We start from the raw sequence: 22,366 nt of genomic DNA, 5'->3' as shown, positions 1-22,366 counted from the left end.
ACTATTCTTATCATTTTATTACATATTTCCATATATACATGGGTCTGTTAGTCTCTACAATTATTTCATTTAGCTCTCTATTTCTCTGAAAATACAATATTGTTTTAATGACTAGTTTTTCTAGGGAGCTTTACAATCTGAAAGAACAAACATGCCTCCTCTTCAAACTGATTTGAAAATGTTTGGCCTTTCATTCTTCCATGTGACGTTTCAGAACAGCCCTCAAAGTTCCACAAAAAAATATACATAAAAAGGAATGCTGATTCATTCTAGATAAGTTTGAATATGATTACTCTTTAGTGAGTCTTGCCATTTATGAACATTGTATAACTTTCCATTTGAGAAAATTTAAACTTTATTTCAATAGGATTTTAAAATAGTCTCCATAAGTGTCTTGAATAGTTTTGATAAACTTCTTGTACACATTTGTAGCTATTTAAAGTGGTATTTTAAAGTTTACCAATTTTTCCATTCCCATTGTTTCTTGTATTTTATTCCTTCTTTCTGAGTTCAACTTCCTTTTTCATAATTTTTTAAGAAAGGCCCTGATTAAAAGCAGCTGGGAAGACAGTTGATTTTCTCTTGACAATTTGTAGCTACCCCATTGCCTCCACAGTGCCATTTTTAAGAATTCTGTCAGTCTAATGGTTGATCCTTTGTCAGTAATGTTTTCTTCTGGTTGTTTTTTTTTCTGTTTCTCTTTGTGTTGCACGGTGATAGTTTTAGTCATGCATGTTAGATTTGGATTTATTCTTATTTATCCTGCTCTAGGCTTACTTTGTTTCTGGCATTTATCAAGTCCTATCTTTCATAAATTTGGAACATAGCAATCTTTTCTCTAGTCTTCCCTTCTAGGACTTGGATTAGAAGTATATTGGACATTTTCATTCTATCCTCTGTATTGCTTAAGTTCTCTTTTATATTTTCCATCTCTTTTATCTCTGTTGTATTCTAGGAAATGTGTTGAGTCAATTCTATTTTTCAGTTCATTAATTCTTACTTCAGTTGTGTTTAATATACTGTCAGGGCTGTCCATTGACTTTTTATTTCAATAATATTTTTCATTTATAGAAGATCTATTTGGTTCTTATTCAAATTTACCACTTTTTTATAGTATCTTACCTTTAATCTTTCTTTTTAATTATGTCTGTTTAACATTTTTAATCCTTTTTTAACTATATCTGTTTAATATTTTTATTGGATACTTCTTTTCCTAATTTCTTAGCAATCTAATCCTGGCAGTGATTTTCTGATTTGGTAAATTAATCCATGCAAATTAACCCACATGGTTAACATTTGCAATCCTGCTTCAAATTTCAGATGACAGGGCTAGACCCAGGGGAGTTTTCTGAGAGGGTGATTGTCTTAGTCCATTTGTAAAGCTGTAACTGGGTGGCCTATAAGCAACAAACATTTATTTCTCACAGTTCTGGAGTCTGGGCAGTCCAAGACCAGGGTGCTGGCAGTTTTGGTGTCTGGTGAGAGCCCACTTCTTCATAGACAAGACAGCACCTTCTCGCTCTGTCCTCACATGATGAAAGGGGAAGGGATGTTTACTATAAAAGGAATCATACAAAATTTCATAAGGGCACTAATCCCACTCATGAGGGCCTCCTCCTTGTAACCTAAACGGTTACAATTTCAACATGTGAATTTGGGGGAGGACATAAACATTCAGTCCATTGCAGTGATACCTTATGGAGAGCCTAGGGTGCCCTGGCATGAGCTGTGACTGCATCACACAGCATGCATCCTCAGACAACTCAAGGTCACTGCTGAGGGCGTTCCTCTCCAGAAGAAGAGCAGGATTCCATTTGCACAGCAATACCAGGACTCCAGGCTTGGCCAGTCCTCCTCACAGGTCACGCAGGGGCTTTCTTTTGTCAGGTGACTCTCAGTTACCTGCACTGTCCGTGTGCGAACCATTCTCACATGCAAAGAATAGCAACAGTATTTTACATTTCCTCTTGGTTTTTCTTTTAGAGTCTTTGTGGTGTTTTTTTAAAGCCTCATTATTTAAAATATGTATTTAATGTCCATGGGAATATTGTGAGACAAAGGGAATAAATACTTGAAGTTACATATCTCACACTTCAAAATAACAATTACAAACTCATCTTATTAATATATGTAACATCCATTGGAATCACAAGAAGGCAGATCTGGTCCAAAGGTCTTATTTTCAAATGAAGAAACTTGGGCTGAGGAGTAAAGGAATTTTTTCCAGGGTCTTTTGGTTTTCAATTTATAGTATCAAACAAATTCACTCTTAATTTTAGTAAAAAAAGATAAAAGGGATAACTCAATCTTCTTGTGTAAGTAAAAGTTACCAGATTAGTAGATTGCAATAATGGGGAAAAGTATTATAAAATGCAGTAATTTCTATATATATAAAAGCCTAAGCAACCAAATGACCAAATGACAGGTCAACGGGTCAACACTCAATGCAGGAGCTGCCCCCTGGTGGTCAGTGCACTCCCACAGCTGCCGGGCTCATGGCTGGCAAGTGCAGCTGTGGTGGCATGAGCCTCTCCCACCTCCGCAGCAGCGCTCCTGGGAGGCAGATGCAGCGGTGCTGGGATGAGCAGGAGTGGCACGATGCCTGGCCTAGACTTGGGCTCCTCCCTGGCTGCCTGCCACTTAGCACACTGGCCTGTGAGTATCTGGCCGAAACCAGCAGTCCTACATCCCAGAAGGAGTCCCAGATTGCAAGAGGGCACAGGCCAGGCTGAGGGACCCCACCAGTGCACAAATCCACGCACCAGGCCTCTAGTATCCTATCTAATAAAAGAGTAATATGCAAATTGACCATCACTCCAACACACAAGATGGCTGCCCCATGTGGTCAAAGAAGGCTGCCCCCATGTGGACACAAGATGGCCGCCACAAGATGGCCAGCAGGGGAGGGCATTTGGGAGGGACCAGGCCTGCAAGGGAGGGCAGTTGGGGGCAATCAAGCCTGCAGGGGAGGGCAGTTAGGAGTTACCAGGCCAGCAGATTAGGGAAGTTGGGGGTGGCCTGGCCTGCAGGGAAGGGCAGTATGAGGGGGGGGAGGAACCCAGGCCTGCAGGGAAGAGCAGTTGGGGGGGACCAGGCCTGCAGGGGAGGGCAGTTGGGGGGGACCAGGCCTGCAGGGGAGGGCAGTTAGGGTCAATCAGACTTGCAGGGGAGCAGTTAGGCATCAATCAGGCGGGCAGGGGAGTGGTTAGGGGGTGATCAGGCTGGCAGGCAGAATCATCGGTTAGGGGCAACCAGGAAGGCAGGCAGGCAAGCAGTTGGGAGCCAGCAGTCCTGGATTGTGAGAGGGATGTCCGACTGCCCTCAAGGGGTCCCACATTGGAGAGGGTGCAGGCTGGGCTGAGGGACACACACCCCTGTGCACGAATTTCGTACACCGGGCCTCTAGTTTTATATAAGGAACTAATTTAATAGGTTGGGATAGCTACTATTAGGAAATTGTTGGAAAGTAGGGAATTATCCAGGTACACTCTGCCTTCAACACTCAAATCAGGGCATCACATCTGAGAGAGACATGGATCAACTGCTGTGTTTAGCAGAGAGCCATGGAGATTATGGGATGATTGAAGTTATGTCTAAACAGGGGTGATTTAGGTAGAAAGAGATGAGATCTTGGACTTATGTTTTACTGAATGAATGGTAGGACAAGAGGCCAGCCTTCAATTCTATCATGCAGCACTCGTACCTATAGGCTTCCATATACAGAAAAAGAGTTATTCTTATTCTAGGGCCCCAGGGATTTGGGACTGAGTTCAATGGATGGAAGCCACAGGAAAACAGAATGATGTTGAACATAAAAACCTTCCAACCATGGATTATTGTAATTCTATGAACTTAAATGCAACTAAAACAAAGGCCCCCCAAGTGAATTATTTTCCCTCCAAAATGAGTGACATATTAAAACTCATCCACTTATAAAAATAAGCATTACTGGTACTTCTAAAAGAGCTGCATTATAATTCTACATCAATTGATTGAGTCATTAATTTTAGGCAGAATGGGCAATATATTCTTATTCACCAGTCTGAGTCATGGGTAATAAGTCTTTACAGCCCTTATAAAAGTGTGTTTTCAATAGTATCCATTCACCATCTGGATTGTAATAACAGTCATGCAAGAGTTCCACTCTGTTTATTTGGGGTCAACTCAAAAGAATCATTTCCTGGGTCTCTAAATTTTTACCATAGAAATCTTTTACATGGGCAAACAATTGTTTCCTGCAATGTATTTGTGTTCAGTAATTTCAGGTATACTAAAATGTCACATAGACCTTACAACTATTACAGAATTTCTCAGGAGTATGACTCCATTATCTTGATTTTAAAACAACAACAATCTATTACTAGTATTTGCATAATCCAGTTACTGATATTCAAATGACTAGAGTCCAGTAAATCTTTGACAAAGTTAAGAACTCTGTTTATCTGCTAATTCATACTTTTTAAAATTTTTTTTTTATTTTTTACTACTTTTGAAAGTGTGAATCGCCCTGAATTGAATGAAGTAGGGAAGAGTTGATCTGAAGTGTCAAAGTAAGTTAAGAATCTTTCAGGCGGGGGCCTTCGCCTGGCACCACCCGCATCCCCTGCCACCCACCCCAGTTCCCCATTCGCCATCGGGCGATGGGAGCCTGACGGCTGGGGGATGCACCTAGAGGTCGGCCGCCTGCTCGCCAGTTCCACCCCCTACCACCACCCACCCCAGTTCCCTGTTTCACCCGCTCACTGGTCCCACCCCACCACAGGTCGTCCTGTGTGTGTGAGGTGACCGGCGGGGTGGGGGCCTTGGTCTGGCACCATCAGCATCCCCCACCACCCACCCCAGGGTCCCTGTTCCCCACTGGGCGAACAGAGCCTGCCGGCCGGGGAAAGGAACCAAGAGGTGGTCAGTGTACCTCATGGTGACTGGTTGAGTGGTCGTTCTGCTGTTATGGTCACTGGGCTTTTATTATATAGGACTAGAGGCCCAATGCATGAAATTCATACAAGAGCAGGCCTTCCTTCCTCTGGATGCTGGCACCGGCTTTCCTCTGGGACACAGGACCCAGGCTTCCCTTGCAGCCCCGCCTTTGTCCGGAAGGACGTCCTAATTAGCATATTACCCTTTTATTATTATAGATAATATGATGTCCTGTGCTTAAAAGTACCATTTCCTCTTGGCAAGCCCCTAGCTAGTTGCAAGCTCTCTGATGGTTTGATTATGGGAGAATGCCATGCATTTGATTCTTCTATTCTGGCTGTGCATTAGAAATAGAGGAAAATTTTATGTCTTATCACCAAAGTTTTTACTGCCTAATTTTTACACCTCTAAAAACATGTTTCCTAGTAAACTGCCACAATATTAGATCATATCTAAGAATTCTCTAAAAAAAAAAAAAGTTTAGACAAAGGGTCAGTTTAGATTTCAAGTGATATTATGGGAAATGCCTAAAACAGACATTGATAACTGGGATAGAGACATCAGGTTCTGAAAAAATCCAAGAAGCCAACACTGTCCATATTCATTCTCATTTGATGCAGGTATCATTGCTTCTGGGCAGAAAGAAGAGGAAGAGGTGGAAGTAACAGAGGGAGGTTGGTAGGTGGTGGATCATAATTCCAGCTCCTACCTCACTATAGGTTCTTGGTAAACCATTTAGCGTCTTGTTTCTGTCCCACGTATTAGATTCATTCATTGATAAACTTTTTCTGTAAAGGGTCAGATAGTAAATACTTTAGGTTTTGTCATCCATGTTGTCTCTGTCACAACTACCCAACTCTGCCATTGGAGTGCAGGAACAACCTGCAAATGAATGGGTATGGCTATGTTCCAATAAAGTTTTATTTACAAGAATAAATTATTTGGTTCATGGGCTGTAATTTGCCAACCACTGGCATAATACCTACTTAATACAGAGAATTTAAAAAGAGAGAAGTACCATAAAAAGATAAGAGAAAATTATGAATAAAGGCAGAAGGCTTAAATGAAGATGACGAGAGGAAACTGGTTTGTCAGAGAAAAACTGGAGTTCTAGACATTTTCTACAAAAACAATAAAACCCAAAGACTAATATATGAAATCTATTTTTTATTAAAATTATTTATCACAGAATTTAAACCCCAACTGGGAAACTTAGCTTTATAGTAAATCTCTGGGGGAGTCATGTGATTGTTCTTCAAGTTAAAAGGAATACTACAGAACTAAATCCTCTTTGTAAAGTGCCCACTCTTATTTCAGTGGATACTATCAACCTAGAGGATCATGCTGGCTTTTTCATTGCTACTCTAATTACTTTAGAGGTCAATTCTAAAAACCTTTACGCTACCAGATATTTACCTAATTAGTATACAAGAGGGAGAGAAACCATGACTATATTCTTGTTTTACATTTTTTTCTCATTTCCATAAATCTTTATGATGCACTATCATATGACATTTCAGTTTCCTATATGTCAACATCAATTACTTTGAACACTTTATCAAAAATAATTTACCAGCATACTGTAAAATGGAACATTAGCACAATCCCTCAGGGTTTCTCCTATGTTTATAATTCTTCTACAACTTGGGAAGCAACTTGAATGAACTGATCATTTTGAGGGGATACAGACCTATAATCTCCTACCTGAAACTCCTGGGCCCAGATGTGTTTCAGAATATGAACCTTTCAGATTTGAGGAGAGCAATATAATTTGTACACCTCCAGTGAAGCCTGCGGCAGCACCCCATAACCAAGGATATTAATTCCGCTAGAGCCAAACTCACTTACACCAAATAAAGACCACAATTAGCCTCGTGTCAGTTCCATTCAGAGTTTTGCTGTCAGATGTCTTTAGTCTCAAACTTAGGAAAAGCCTTTTGGTTTTCAGAGCTGTTTGAATTTTGGTAAGGGACTGTGGGTCTGTACTATGTACAAACACAAACAAAAAGCCTTTCCGGCGGCTTTTCCAGTTCAAATACACCCACGATGTTGAGTATTTGAATGGTACAACCTGTAGCTGAAGAAACTTTCAAGCATGAATTCAAGAATAAGCCGAAATTCTACACTGCAGGCACCGTTACCGAGAGGAACGTGCTTCCTCTGCTCGAGGGGCTTTCCACTTCCTTTCAGAGCCAGCACGGCACAGAGCCCACTCTCATCAGCATTAGTGGACAGTCTGGCAGGGATTCTCAACCAAAAGGGCTTGTCCCTTGAGGACAGATGACTCTGACATGAGTAATCTCCTATCCTTTCAAGCATGTCAAACTCAGGGCCGGCGGGCCACATACCCATGTGGCCACGAGTTTGACATGCTTTTAAATTAAGACTCTTTAAAGTTTCCTCCCCAATAAAAAGACAGTTCAATCCTGTACTTTAACTGGCATTTATTTTTGTAGCTCTTCCAGAGATTATTTTAAGTCCAGAACATTGATTTTTAGCCTTGGCGGTACCTTAGAAACACATGTGGAGCATTGTTAAGAATACAGATACAGACAGGCCTGGCTGGTGTGGCTCGGTGGATGAGTGTCAACCTATGAACCACGAAGTCACAGTTCAGTTCAATTCCTGGTCAGGTTACATGCCTGGGTTGTGGGCTCGATCTCCAGCAGGGAGTGTGCAGGAGGCAGCTGATTGATATTTCTCTCTCATTGATGTTTCTATCACTGTATCCCTCTCTCTTCCTCTCTCTCTCTAAAAATCAATGAAAACATAAAATAAAATAAAAATAGATACAGGCAGCACTAGATCAACATACTTAAGAGACCCAAAGCATCAAAAAGATCACAGTGTTTTCCTCATACATAATTCAGAATGAAAGCAATACTCTATCACGAAACACATGTAAGGAAATCTATGCCCTGATCTCCCAATGGAGGAAGGAGGCGGGAGATGGGACCGAAAAGACTGAAAGACAAAGTGGGTGGTGGCCTCCCACCCTGCCACGCAGTTGAAGAAAGGTCCTACAAGGCTTAAGAGTCTTCAAGCCAAAGTCCGCAGTCAGAGGAGCTCTGGGTCTCCCAGGAATGCGCCTGCCCTAGTATTCTTATTCACTGTCAGTGTCTGACAGACACCATAAAAGGCATGGCCTCAGTGCAAACCCAGCTGCCATACAAAGTGTGGCAGCTGAGCCCTAGGTCAAATACGTTCTCTGTAGTCTTCCTGTATTGAAGCTCTGTGCCACAGATATCCAATGTGGTAAAGGGGCTCAGTACCCTCAGGAAAACCTTTCCTTGACTAGTGTCTTATAAAGCCCTCCATAACTATTTTTTTTTCTTTTTCTATTGAATTTACTGGGCTTTCATTGGTTAATAAAATTTTTTACAGGTTTCAAGTATACACTTCTATAATACATCATCTGTTTATTGTATTGTGTGTTCACCATCCAAAGTCATGTCTCTTTCTTACCATTTATCCCCTCTTTACCCTTTTCTACCTCCCCCCACCGGCTCCCTGATCTCCTCCCCTCCTCAGTCAGAGAAAGACAAATACCATATGATTTCACTTATATGTGGAATTTAATGAACAAAATAAACAAACAAAATAGAAACAGACTAGTAGGTACAAAAAAATAGACTGAGAGCTGTCAGAGCCCTCCATCATTATTAATCGAACTTCTATCATAGGATGGGAAGAGGAAAGGGGAAAAGTAAAATGTTACTTGAATTTAACACAAACTCACACTTGTAAACAATGTACCAAATATTTTATTTCTCTCAGTAGTTCATATGCAAATAATAAACTCTCAAGCATTTTAAAAACACAAAAGACATTATTATACCTTACTAATAAATTATTTCTGTCCCAGGGGATTAACCAAATCAAAATGTTACCAATATTTGAAAATTTATTTATAAGCCAACTTGAGATGAGTAATTCATAGGTTTCTATAAATTTTTCTTAGTTCGATGTTTTGTACATGCCATTAGTACAATAAAATTTAATATTTAGGGCATTGTCAATAACTATGATTCATATGAAAAATAGACATATCAGATTCCTGATTAAGTCAGTTGTAAAATACAAAATACAGCACACTTGCTATGAAATTCTGGATGTAACGTTCCTTTTTATAAACTGCAATTAACTACTGATGAATTCTGTTTAATCCTAGAAGTTTTATAAATGATACTTTTCTTCACAGAAAAAAAGAAAGATGTTGAAAAGACAGCAGAGATCACCATACTGTATCAAAGGTCAAATATTTAGGGAATCAGTTATTGCATCCTCTTTTTGGAATCTGCAATAAATAATAACTAGGAAAAAAAATTAGCGTTTTAAGGCCAGTTTTTAAAAACAAATAAAGATAGTAAAAACATTACCACATGCCAACAAAAACAGAACCAAGTGTGTCCATATCTTCATTTCATCATCAATTCAGTGATTTGAAATAAATGCCACATTAAAAACCATGAGCACATTTGAAGATTCATCCAAGGAAATTAAGTACTTTTGAGAATTTTTAAAAAGTTTTAGTAGGCAGTATATTTTTGATCAGCATAAGCAAAATGTAGAAAGAACAAAAAAATACTATATACTGAACCGATTCTCACAGGCCTGTTCCCTCAAAACACGTTACCTACCAATTATTTTCCAGTGTTGTTATATATGCCTTATTTTACTATACATAAAGCAACTAGAGATTTTGCATTCTTCCTATTAAGTATTTAAAATAAATTTCTAGGCTTGCATTATAACTGTTCATTTATAATGCCCTTAAAGATCTTTCAACTTATGAAAAACAACTTCTGGAGATATAAAACTATGAAACTTTTCATACTTCTAAGTCTTTAAAACTTAAAGTGCAATATTTTCATGTATCAGCAAATTATAGTTGTGCCATATAAATTCATTTTGAAAGAACATGTAAATAATTTCCAAAATTTTGTGAATGGTACATTATAGGGAGCAGAGCACTGATATTTTAAGTTTTGATTTTTCATATGTCTTTATAGTATAATGCAAGTATAATAAAACCAAAACATTTTTATTAGAAGAACAATGTTTTCATGAGAAAAAAAAGAAACATTATGTCTCCCTTTAGTGGCTTTTCTTCAGTCAGTTGCCGCGTTTACCAAAAACATTAGTTCAGTTACTGAACAAAGTATCCAATATTTGTCCAAAGGTTTGTCCAAAACCTCTCAAATAACAATCTCAATCTAAGCTCCTTTCTTATTTTCAAGTAAAGGCTTTAATTAAAAACAAGTCTATTATCATTTGATTCACAATATTAACATTAATGGCAATTTCACTCAGTTGGAGGTGATATTTCTTTAAGGGTCTGACCCATTTGGTGGCACTGTAGAGTCGATTATTAACATACTCATGGCTACAAAATTAGAGTCAAAACCAAAGGAAAAAAACATGGAAAACCAAGTATCTAGCTATTCTAGAAAAAAAAAAAATCTACAACTAAAGGATTGCTTAAAAATTCTCTTTGGTAAGATAAAGAAGGGTGGTTCATAGACAAGACGGATGACTGATTTTCTCCCAGGAGCAGCCCTAGGATCTATGATTACAGGTACTCAGGGCCTGAGGAGTTTCAGTGATGATTGCTTCCTCAAGTTTTGCTGGTGTCTCATTGACTGTGCATCCTCAATGGCATGACATGCTCTCTGCAAAATAAAGTATTTATTATAAATGGTAAAAGCGAAGTACAGGCTAATTTGGTGGAAGAGAAAGGTACAAACGCAAGAGCTGGAACTTTCCACACAGGTCCAAGAGCCAAGGACAAGAATATACCTCACGTGTAATGCAAAATAAGACTCTTCTGGCACACTGAGCCCAGTATATTATTTTAAGCTCAGATATATGCATCCAAACATAACTGGAAGATCTTTTGGAGAAATAATTGGTATTGGTAACTATAACCTACTTTTAAAATATCTTTCAGCTAAAAAACTTAGGGGATATTCTTTGAAATAAGTTGTTTACCTCTGCTGTGGTGGTATCCAGCAGGTAAACTTTCCGGAGACAGGCTTGATTGGCACTATCTTTTTTGTGGAACATACCCTGATCCTAAGAAAGAATGACAGAAAACATTATTCTGGGGAAGAAGAAAAAATTCATAATAACCTTTAAATGGATGCTTAAATGTCAATTCTATTTTATAACCATACAAAATACACATAGTCAGGTAGAACAAAAAAATAAGTCATTTTGGTACAAGAACAGTGGTTCCACCTGTGAGTTGTTAGAATTTATGAAATTGGAGGAGTATACATCTATCTGTATAAAATAATGATTTTGCAAGCTATGATATTTACCATCACATCTGACAAATCAAAAAACCCTTCCTTCATTTCCTTGGCTGATAGATAAAATTTTTATACAATGCAAAATACATGGGGTCGATTCTCACCACTGATATGAAAGAAAAGTGATAGATAAACAAGGAAACTAATATATCTGCACAGTGACACATTCTTTCCCAGCTTGAAAACTATGTCTCATTTACTAAGACACTCTAAATTTTGACACTCTGCAAGGAGGGAAGGCTGGAATACAAAATACTATAGTTTCATTCATTTGTGAACTTCTATGAAAGAAAACATAAATTAAAAAATAATAGTACTTGCATCTCTATTAAATTTTATGATAAATGTTTTTCAGATAGATTCAGTAATAGAGATAACATCATTACTGTTCAGGAAAAACACCATCTTTGAAGTGACGATTTTTAGTTTCTTCAAAGTAAAGTGAGTCTGAGAACTAAGCAAAAGATAGGCTATCACTTTTGCTCATTACCTGCTATATAATTAAAGTTATTCCTTAGAAAATGATGGGGAGGAAATACTTGAAGGTATTATTACATACTTCAATTGTTTAGCATTCTAAAAATGCCCAATATTATAAAACATGGGTGTCTTAGACATTATATTTATAATAACCTTCTAAATGCCTAAAAAACTGAATCTTTCCAGAAGTATCTGAAATTAGAGCAAAATAGCATTCATATGAAATTAAAAAGGCCTTTATTTACTAATGCTTCATTCTCCCCAAAAAGGAAGTATCAGCATCCTATAATTTTCAGTAAATAGAATTGATATTTCACTCCACACAATCAAGAACTGCCAGAAAATAAAGTACAGTATACCAATAAATCAATTACACCTTTTCTTACAATTCAGCAAATAATAACAATCCTTCAAATATTTTGTGTAGTTAACTGTAAAAAAAAAAAGAGTCAAAAACATTGGTTACCACTCATTTAACAAATTCTTGGCTCTAAAAATGTGACTCAAGTTTTCTTACCTTAACTGAAATGTTTAGCAGGTTTCCATTGACACTAGGAGGAAATACAAAATCTTCAAATAGATACTGCCAGTCTATGCACATAAGGCCAAGGATTTCAACCTCCTTTATACACAACACTCGCCTATTTTGCAAAAGGAAACAAAAATATACAGGTAATGATAAAGACTGTTAATGATTATCGCTAATATTTTACTCTGCTGGATGAAACAGGTAGTACTCAGTAAACAATATAACCTGGCATTAAAAATAGTACACTTCACATAAAAAGTCTAGATAAAGAGCAAATATGGCACCTACCAATTAACAAAGCAGACTTTCAAAAATTCTGCTTCTGCTAATCTTGCAAAATTTACAAAAGTGTCATTTTTTTAAACTGAGCAAAAAACTGAAATCGTCTTTTAAACACATAGAAACAGGTTGTACTCTCATCTGGCAAGCAATAAAGGCAGAAGCTCCTGAAAATGTCTTACTTGGAAAATTATTAATTGCTCTTTACTGTCAATCATTTATGCCTTCCAGTCAAGAAAGAATGTGCAGGAAATGTCACAAACCTCAAATGTCAGCAAAGATTCATGTTAGGCCTACTAGTAAATATCAGGTTTGAATTCTTTGACACTAATGTACTATATCACAGAGTAAGTATCCCATTTTACTCAATTACAATAAAAAAATAACAGAATCTTTAAAGTGTATACACATTGATTTCCCAGTGTGTGATTCAGATTAATTACCGATATAACTATACTTGGCTCTAAAGTGTCTCTAACAGGAAAATAAAATTAGGAAAGTAGAAGAACTGTTAATCCTACAGTAGCTAGAGTGCCAGAGAAACAAAAAGGATAGGGTATCTGCTCGAGAGGTACTCGGGAGGCTAGAAGGGGAAACAACATGTAAATAAATAAAACAGGTAAGTGTGATAGCAGAGTGTGCAGAAAAATTCTGAAGCACAGAGAGGAGGCCTGATTGTGCTGGTGAAGTAGGGGGCGTTAAGAGCTGCTTCTCAAAAGGAAAGAGTTTTCTAGGTGGGAAAGGGAAATTCAAGCCCAGACAAAGGGACCTGGGCCCTGACATACACAGTGCTACAAAAAAGGGAGATTTATCTGAGGAATGTGGGGGACTAGCTAGAGCACCAGATATATACAGAGGTAAAAAAAATTGCTTAGTGCTAGATCTTAAGGGGATTTTTTTTTTCCATTTTAAGAAATTTTTACTTTCACCTACAGGCAATGGGAAGTGACAGGATAAAATTCCTTACTTCAGTCATAGCTCCAGTGGTCATGGAGGAGAGGTGGATAGGTAATCACGGTAGGAAGTTATTTAATAGTCCGATCAGGAAACAGTGAAAGCCTCAGTGAAAGCAGTGGCTGTGAGAGGGGGGAAGCTCAATTCTAAACATCTGTAAGGCAGAGAGTTCTACGAACTTGGTAACCAATGGAGTGTGGGAACCAAAATAGACCCGTGGCACCACAGTTCTCAGCAGAGGTGCTAGTAAAACTGTGGGCTTGTTTGGGATTGTCTTGTGCACTGTAGGGAGTTCAGCACGCCTAGCCCCAGCCTACTAAATTCCCTCCAATCACTAGGACAACCTCCAATACCCCCACATATTCCAGTCTCTAGGAACTGGGTTCCACTCCCCCTACCTCCTGCCCTAGTAGAGATCAGATGATGGAGTTAAAACTCAAAGATATCCATTTACAAATCACTGTGTCAAATGCAATTCACCATTCCAACCCTCCCAAAACTCTCCCTTCTCTTGATCACACCAGTAATATTGTTGTTCTTCTTCCACCTTAAATCTCCTTCATTTTCCTTCTCCGTGTTTACCACAGCTCAAATCTTGGTCTTCTTCTATTTAACACCTCAGGGTCCAAGATCTCAACTCCAAATCTTTACCCAAACATCAATCGTCTATATCTGTGTCTCTGCTACTGAGGCATCTATACTTGGACATCTCAAAGCCACATTGAAGTCAGTCAATTCAAAACAAAATTTTAAAAATAGTCTTTTCACTCAAATTACTGTAAACGGTAATACCACCACTCTTGCTATTCAAGCCCCAAACCAGAAAGTTATCTTGCATCCTCTTCTCCCCCACACTCACTCAGTCACCAAGCCCTGGTCTCGTCAGGTGGCCCCTCTGTATCCATCCTCATTCTTTTAGTTTTGTCCCTCGTCACTTCCTATCAGGACAACAACCACAATCTCTGAGGTAGAGAGACTTCTAAGATGATCAGGTCCTGAGGGTAAAGCCCTCATGAACGGAATTGGTGCCCTTATAAAGAGGCCTGAGAAACCCCATGCACCTTCTGCCACGTGAGGACACAGTGGGAAGAACCATCTGTGAACCAGGAAGTGGGCCCAGACACAGACATCGCCTTGATCTTGGACCCCCAGCCTCCAGAACTGTGAGAAATAACCATTTGCTTTTTAAGCCACCTGTCTATGGTATTTCTGGAATAGCAGTCCAAACAGACTAAGACAGATGGTTAAAAAAAAAAGAAGTCTGCTCAGAGAACAATTTCCTAATGAAGATTACTAAAATAAAATATTATGTAGGAGTTAGGACCAACTAGTGGAACTGCAGGCTAATAAATTTAGGTCAGGAGAACTCATATTCTGTTTCTAATAACTGATAAAAAAATATCAAGACAAAATTTTGGATGAATTTCAATACAGAAAAATTAAAAGTTCTATGTATTGAAAAACTCAATAAATAATAATTAAAATGTTAATGATATATTGGATAAAAAGGGCTAATGTCATTAATTTATACAATGCTTGTTAAATTCAGTAAGAAAAAGACTAACAATGAAAAATGAGTAAAGAATATGAATAAGCAACTCACAGAATATAAAATACAAATGGAAGGATGAATGTTTTAAAATATACTCATTATTTACTACCCATTAAATTCGCAAAAACAAAAAAGTTTAAATAACATCTAGTCTTGCCAGGCATAGGAGAAAGGACACCCCCAGATACTATTAGTTGTATGTAAAAAAACTGGCACAGCCTTTCTGATAAAACAACTTGGCAATAAATAGAAAGGGCATCAAAAATCTTCACAACTTTTAATGCCGAAACCGGTTTGGCTCAATGGATAGAGCGTCGGTCTGCGGACTGAAAGGTCCCAGGTTCGATTCCAGTCAAGGGCATGTACATTGGCTGTGGGCACATCCCTGGTAGGGGGTGTGCAGGAGGCAGCTGGTCGATGATTCTCTCTCATCGATGTTTCTAGCTCTCTATCCCTCTCCCTTCTTCTCTGTAAAAAATCAATAAAATATATATTTAAAAAAAAAAATCTTCACAACTTTTAAATCAACAATCCCACTGATAAGAGATTATCTGAAGGAAATAATTATAGAAAAGATACTTAGCTGCAAAGATGTGTTCATAATAATACAATATTGGGAAAGAGAAAATCAAATAGGCAGCATTTGAATAAGTTACAGTGTATCCACAAATACCATATTATATAGTCATTAAATATCATGTTGTCACAGAATATTTAATGGTTTGGAAAGATGATCACAATATATACTTTTAGGTGAAAAACCTAGGTTAATTACATGTATATGGTGCATTTTTTATACATACTTTTTATAAAATACATATACTACAAAAATCTGATATACCAGCTAATATCTCTGGATGAAAGGACCGCTGCTAAAGGTTATTTTTACTGGTTATTATATCATTGAAATCAGAACATTTTTCAGAATGAAAGGGATAGCCACTAATAGTTAGATTGGGACAAAAAGTACAAACCAGCTCTGTCCAAGGCAAACCACAGCTTTAGTTATTTTCATTTTCTTAATTATTCTCTATATGGCAAACTATGGCCTCTAAGCCAAATCCAGTCCATGCCTGTTTTAGTAAATAAATTTTACTGGAACACAGCCACAGCCACCCTGTTTATTACCTATTGTTCCTGGCTGTTTTCCCACTACAAGGGCAGAGTTGAATATAGACCCGAAACGAGATGGCTTTGAAGCCTAAATTTTTAGTACTGGCTCTTTAAGGAAATTGTGTTGACTCCTGATCTATATTATCTACAATGAATAAGCATAACTTTAGTTTAATAAAAATTTAGCTTAATAAAAATTGAGTTATTTTTTAAATGCTGATTTTGGAAGCAATGCTATTTTATGTACAATATTAAAAATCAAACAGATCAAAATATTGACAACCACCTGAATCAAAGAAATTTCTGTTAGAAAGAGTCTACTATAAGGAGATTAAGTCATTGTTCTGGTCAGGAATGTTATTTTCCTAATTGTCTTCTGAAAAGCTCTATGAGAGACTAGATTTAAAATTACCATGATTTTTCAATTTATTTTAAGAAAAACCAAAAATATAATCTATAATAATAAAAGCATAATAGGCTAGTTAGACCGGATATCCTTCCAGATGACCTTCCGGATGAAGTCGGGGCTGCGAGGGAAGCCCGGGTCCCAGGTGCCTGCTGGCGGCCAGAGGGAAACCCGGGTCCTGGGTACTGGAGGGAAGCCGATGCCGGCAGCCAGGGGAAGGAAGGCTTACTCTTGCACGATTTCGTGCATCGGGCCTCTAATGTATTAACCCTTTGCACTCGCTTGCTTTTTTCTTGATTCCTTTATTCCACTCGGGATTTAATTTTTTAAATACCCCAGATTTTACAAAGCGCGGCAGTAGAATAAAAAACTGGAGTTTCTTTTCATACAAACATATTTATTTTGATTTTTTTATATTTCAAATTATTGATACATTCAATATAATTCGACATACGAGCTGCTACCGATGCTAACCGTGTCGAGTCACACTCGACATACGAGTGCAAAAGGTTAATAATGTACTATTCCCACAAAATGTCTAATCAAACAAATATTAAGTATTACCAAACAAAAAACAAAAATTTAACATTTCCATTGCCCAGTGTTGATACACAATTTTAAAATGAATTAACACACTGCTATTGCAGCTAAGTACAATACACAATACAAATAAACATTGTTTTTGGTCTAATCTAATGGATGTAATATAAAAATTTAAGCATAAAAAATAAATGATTACTTGTCAAGTCTGCCAAAACTGCATCTTAGATTGTTTTGTGAATATTTTAATTTCTTAATCAATGGGCAAATCAGATGACTGATTAATTCTCTTTTTAAAAAGGCTTGTAGAGCCCTGGCTGGTATGGCTCAGTGGGTTGGGTATCATCTCCTACACTAGGAGGTTGTAGGTTCAATTCCCAGTCAAGGGCACATGCTGGCTCGATCCCCAGTTTGGGGGGGGGCGGGCGGTGTGCAAGAGGCAGCAGATCAATGTTGTGCTTTCACACCGAATTCTCTCTCTCTCTCTAAAATTCAATAAACTATTTTTTTTTAAAAAGCCTGTAGGTTTAAGTCTAAATCCTATCATTTTAGCTTTACTTTCTCTCCTTACCAATCAAATATATTTAAATGCATTAGTAAGAAACCTAGTGCAGATTTTGCTTACTGTAAGTACTTTGCCTTAGTCCTACAAAATTACATAACTTAGAACGTTTTGGAAATTATTAATCTGTAATTATCATTTTGGAATAAGTGACATAGAGAAAATAAACAGTAGTTAAAAGTTCCTTTATTTGGAAAAATTATCTACAACTCCCAAAACATTTAGAAAAAAATGGAATAAAACTATAGAAATAATTATCATCCTTTAAAAAAGCTATGCTTATCATCCAAAATAAAACCTAGTGAGGAAAAACAAAGATGGCGGCATAGGTAAACACCTGAACTTGCCGCCTTGCACAACAACTTCAAAACTACAACTAAAGGACAAAATGGACATCATCCAGAACCACAGGAAGACTGGCTGAGTGGAAATTCTACAACTAGAAGGAAAGAGAAAAGCACACTGAGACTCAGAGGAGCTGCGGAAGTAAAGGCAGAGGTACAGAGGCGCGCGCGCGGAGAGGGCTGGCAACTGAGTACGCGGCTGGCTTTTTCAATCCGCAGGGAGACACAAGCTCCTGACTGCTCTGAACTCCAGTTCCGGGTGAGACTCTGGGGACCCAGACTCATACGGGGAGAAACTGGACTGTCTGGCAGCGGGCGGAACTCGAGGGTGGCTTTCTCTCAGAGGTGTTTGCAGTGATTACCACAGGACACTGAGACCCAGGGGCCTCTTAGGGCAGGGCTGACGAGAAGCCATTGCTGTTTGCTCCACCCTGAGACTCCGCCCCATCGAAGCTGTGCGCAGAGGCTTTTGCATATGAATGGCCTGGTCCTTTGAAATCTAAACTTACCTATCAAACTGAAGCTGAGTCAGAGAGACCCAGAACATCCAAAAGAAGGCCCAAGGCCCCACAGCATTGCTTCACAGCTGGGCCTCATCTGGGCACCTCCAAAACCCAAACAAAGAAGAGGAATCTGCAGATCTCTCTGTAGCTCCTGCTGGGTGGCCTCAGGCAGAGGCTAAATTAGCACCTCCTTGGGGATCCAAGAGCCAGTGTACCCAGGGGACAGAGTAGGACCATCCAGATTACAACTCCTCAGATCCATAAGCGACAAACTCAGGGGGCAGACTCAGTGAGCACCAAAGCCACACTGAAGCAAGTCTTGCCTCATAAGGGTGTCTATAGCACAGAAGTTCTCCCATCGTAGACACAGCTGATCCTCACAGCAAATTGGCCTGGAGGTCAATTCCTCCCAGTGATACCAACAACAATCAAGGCTTAACTACAAGACTGTGTACACAGTCCACAAAGGGGTGCACCAAGAGTGTCCACCTCAGGTAACTGGGGAAGCTGAGCCACTGGGCCCTATAGGACACCTAGCACACAAAGCCACTCTATCAACTCAGGGAAGCAGCCAAAATGTGGAGACAAAGAAAGAGGTCACAAATGAAAGAAATGGAGGAAAGCAAATGACTGGATATAGAGTTAAAAACCACGGTTATAAGGTTTTTCAAGAATTTTCTAGAACAGGCCGATAAATTTAGTGAGACCCTCGAGGATCTGAAAAAGGACCAACTAGAAATTAAGTATACACTAATGAAATAAAAAATAATATACAGCAGACTAGAGGATCCCAAGAATCAAGTCAAAGATTTGAAATACAAAGAAGCAAAAAACACCCAACCAGAAAAGAAAAAAGAAAAAAGAATCCAAAAATATTAAGATACTGTAAGGAGCCTCTGGGACAACTTCAATCGTACCAACATCCGAATTATGGGGGTGCCAGAAGCAGAGAGAGAGCAAGATATTGAAAACCTATTTGAAGAAATAATGACAGAAAACTTCTCTCACCTGGTGAAAGAAATAGACTTACAAGTTCAGGAAGCGCATAAAACCCCAAACAAAAGGAATCCAAATAGGACCACACCAAGACACATCATAATTAAAATGCCAAGAGCAAAAGACAAAGAGAGAATAAGGCAAGAGAGAAACAGTTAGTTACCTACAAGGGAGCACCCATATGACTGTGAGCTGATTTCTCAACAGAATCTATGCACGCCAGACGGGAGTGGCAAGAAATATTCAAAGTGATGAGTAGCAAGAACCTACAACCAAGATTACTCTACCCAGCAAAGCTATCATTCAGAATTGAAGGTCAGATAAAGAGCTTCATAGATAAGAAAAAGCTAAAGGAGTTCATCACCACCAAACCAGTATTATATGAAATGCTGAAAGGTATTCTTTAAGAAGAGGAAGAAGAAGAAAAAGGTCAAGATAAAAATTATGAACAACAAATACATATCTATCAACAAGTGAATCTAAAAATCAAGTGAATAAAAAATCTGATGAACAGAATAATCTGGTGAATATAACAGAATCAGGGGCATAGAAAGGGAGTGGACTGACAATCCTCAGGGGGGAAGGGGTGTGGGGGGTGCGGGAAGAGACTGGACAAAAATCGTACACCTATGGATGAGGACAGTGGGGGAGGGGGTAAGGGGCGTGGGGTGGGGTGGGGTGGGAACCGGGTGGAGGGGAGCTATGGGGGAGAAAAAAGAGGAACAACTGTGATAATCTGAACAATAAAGATTATAAAATAAATATATAAATATTTTTTTAAAAAACCTTTGAGAAAAAGAGATTCATGAATTCACCCTCCATAAATAAACTTATAGTTCACATATAACCATATGGCTATTGCATTTATGAAATATATTCTAGACGCTATTTTTTAGTAGTTTTGTGACTTGGATAAGCCCCTAAGCCATGCTGACTCATAGTTTCAGCATCTCCAAAATGAGAGGTTCTGAACAGATGATCTCGAAGGACCCATCAGCTCAGTGTTTTTGTGAGTCTATGACAATGAACATTTTGCAATTGGAGTATAGTTCTCCACATCCTCTAACATTTTAGTCTTCAAAATTATTAAGATCTATATTATTGGCAATTGGAAAGATGTCACTTGAAGTTCATACCTATTTGTAATCATAAGGACTGTCTTCTTGCTTCCAGAAATAGCGCAGTGATATCGATATGTCTCTCCTTCTAACTTTTTGACATGATTCTGAAAACAAAAACAAAAACCCTCAAGATGTGGATACTACATGCATTCAAACAGTATTTTTAATATTGTATATTAGCTAATTTTAATAACAATGATAGGAAAAATATTAGGAACAAAAGCACAATTCCATATATTCACATGTGAAGCTAAAAAAATATTCATCACATGTTTATAAATTAACTTCCACTGTTCCTTAAAAGACAAATATGTATTAAATGCTTACTAAGTGATCTTCTGGTAAATTAACATTTTGTTCTGTGATAACTTAGAAATTTTAGAATATCTACCAGAAATAATCACACGTTTTCATTCATGAGAATATGAACATATGCTAATATAAAGCTGGTACATTAATATTACAAGGGTTCTTAACCTGGAGTCCATGGAAACATGTTGGCAGGACTATGAACTACCTAAAATAGAATATAAAATTTTGAAAATGTGGTTCTGCTACTTCTTTCAGATGATGGTTCATAATTTTCATCCGATATTTTTCAATGTCTGTGATCCTTCTCAAAGGCTAAGAACCACTGCTTTTACATAGAGGTAGATATATACATAATAAAATTCCAAGATAACTGATAAATTTAATGTTTTGAGTATTTAGTCTTATAGGTTAAATATGCATGAGAAGTGTATGTATGTACCAAATTATATTCCTGATGGAGAAGAAAATTTAATATTAATACACACATAAAAAACTTCTAAGACTTCAAATAGCTGTTACAATTTATTGCTAATGACAATTACAAACAAAATAATTCAAGTATAAATAGTAGCACATTAAAATATATTTGTTTACATTTCAACTATCTCAAAACTACTTAAATTAGTCAACACATTAAAAACCAACAAATAGTTATGTTTTATAATTAATGTTAATGAAATATTATTGATATTATCTATAACATATGATTAAAGATTAGATAATTAAGATATATGTAAACACAAAACATAAACATACCCAATAAATAAGACCTTAATAATTTTTCACCCTCAAGACCTTAACATTTTATAACTAGGAATAACCAAGAATATAACACCAATATTAAAAGATAATGTAATCAATAATAATCACAAATAGACCTGTTATTATTTCAATTTTAAATACATGTTTTTTAAAGGTCTTTGGTTCCCAGTCATTCTTTGACAATTATAAAAAGCTATGGAGAAAGATGAATCCTCAAAGAACTGGGGTCTCATCTTCAGAATGAGTCTCAGAGAAGTGGAGTTTAACAGTCACTTGTTTTATATCAGGCCTGTGTGAATTAGCTAAAATCTTTTAACATTTATAACTTAATTTATTTAATAAAGAGAGAATGGAAAATAAATATAATAATTTAGTAAAGTTATTTTCAGTGTTGAAATTTAAGTATGATAAATTTTTTGTATTTTAGATGCATTATACAAAAAAATACTACCAACTTTCCATTGTTTATGCACTTTCATTAGTTATCAATCTACTGCTATCATTAAACTATTGAAAGCATTTAAAGTATAATTTATCATCATAATATACTATAGAAACCTTGTTTTTAAAGCAGTACTAAAACCCACTATACTCTGAGATTCAGATTCAGATATTTAGTCACTGATGGCAGCAAGATACCAGATTAGTTAATAAAATACTCACTCTCTCTTCCCAAAATGCA

Source organism: Eptesicus fuscus, chromosome 5 (assembly GCF_027574615.1).
Source record: "Eptesicus fuscus isolate TK198812 chromosome 5, DD_ASM_mEF_20220401, whole genome shotgun sequence".
Taxonomy (NCBI): domain Eukaryota; kingdom Metazoa; phylum Chordata; class Mammalia; order Chiroptera; family Vespertilionidae; genus Eptesicus; species Eptesicus fuscus.
The sequence above is the reverse complement of the archived record's forward strand: the minus strand, read 5'-3'. Positions refer to the sequence as shown.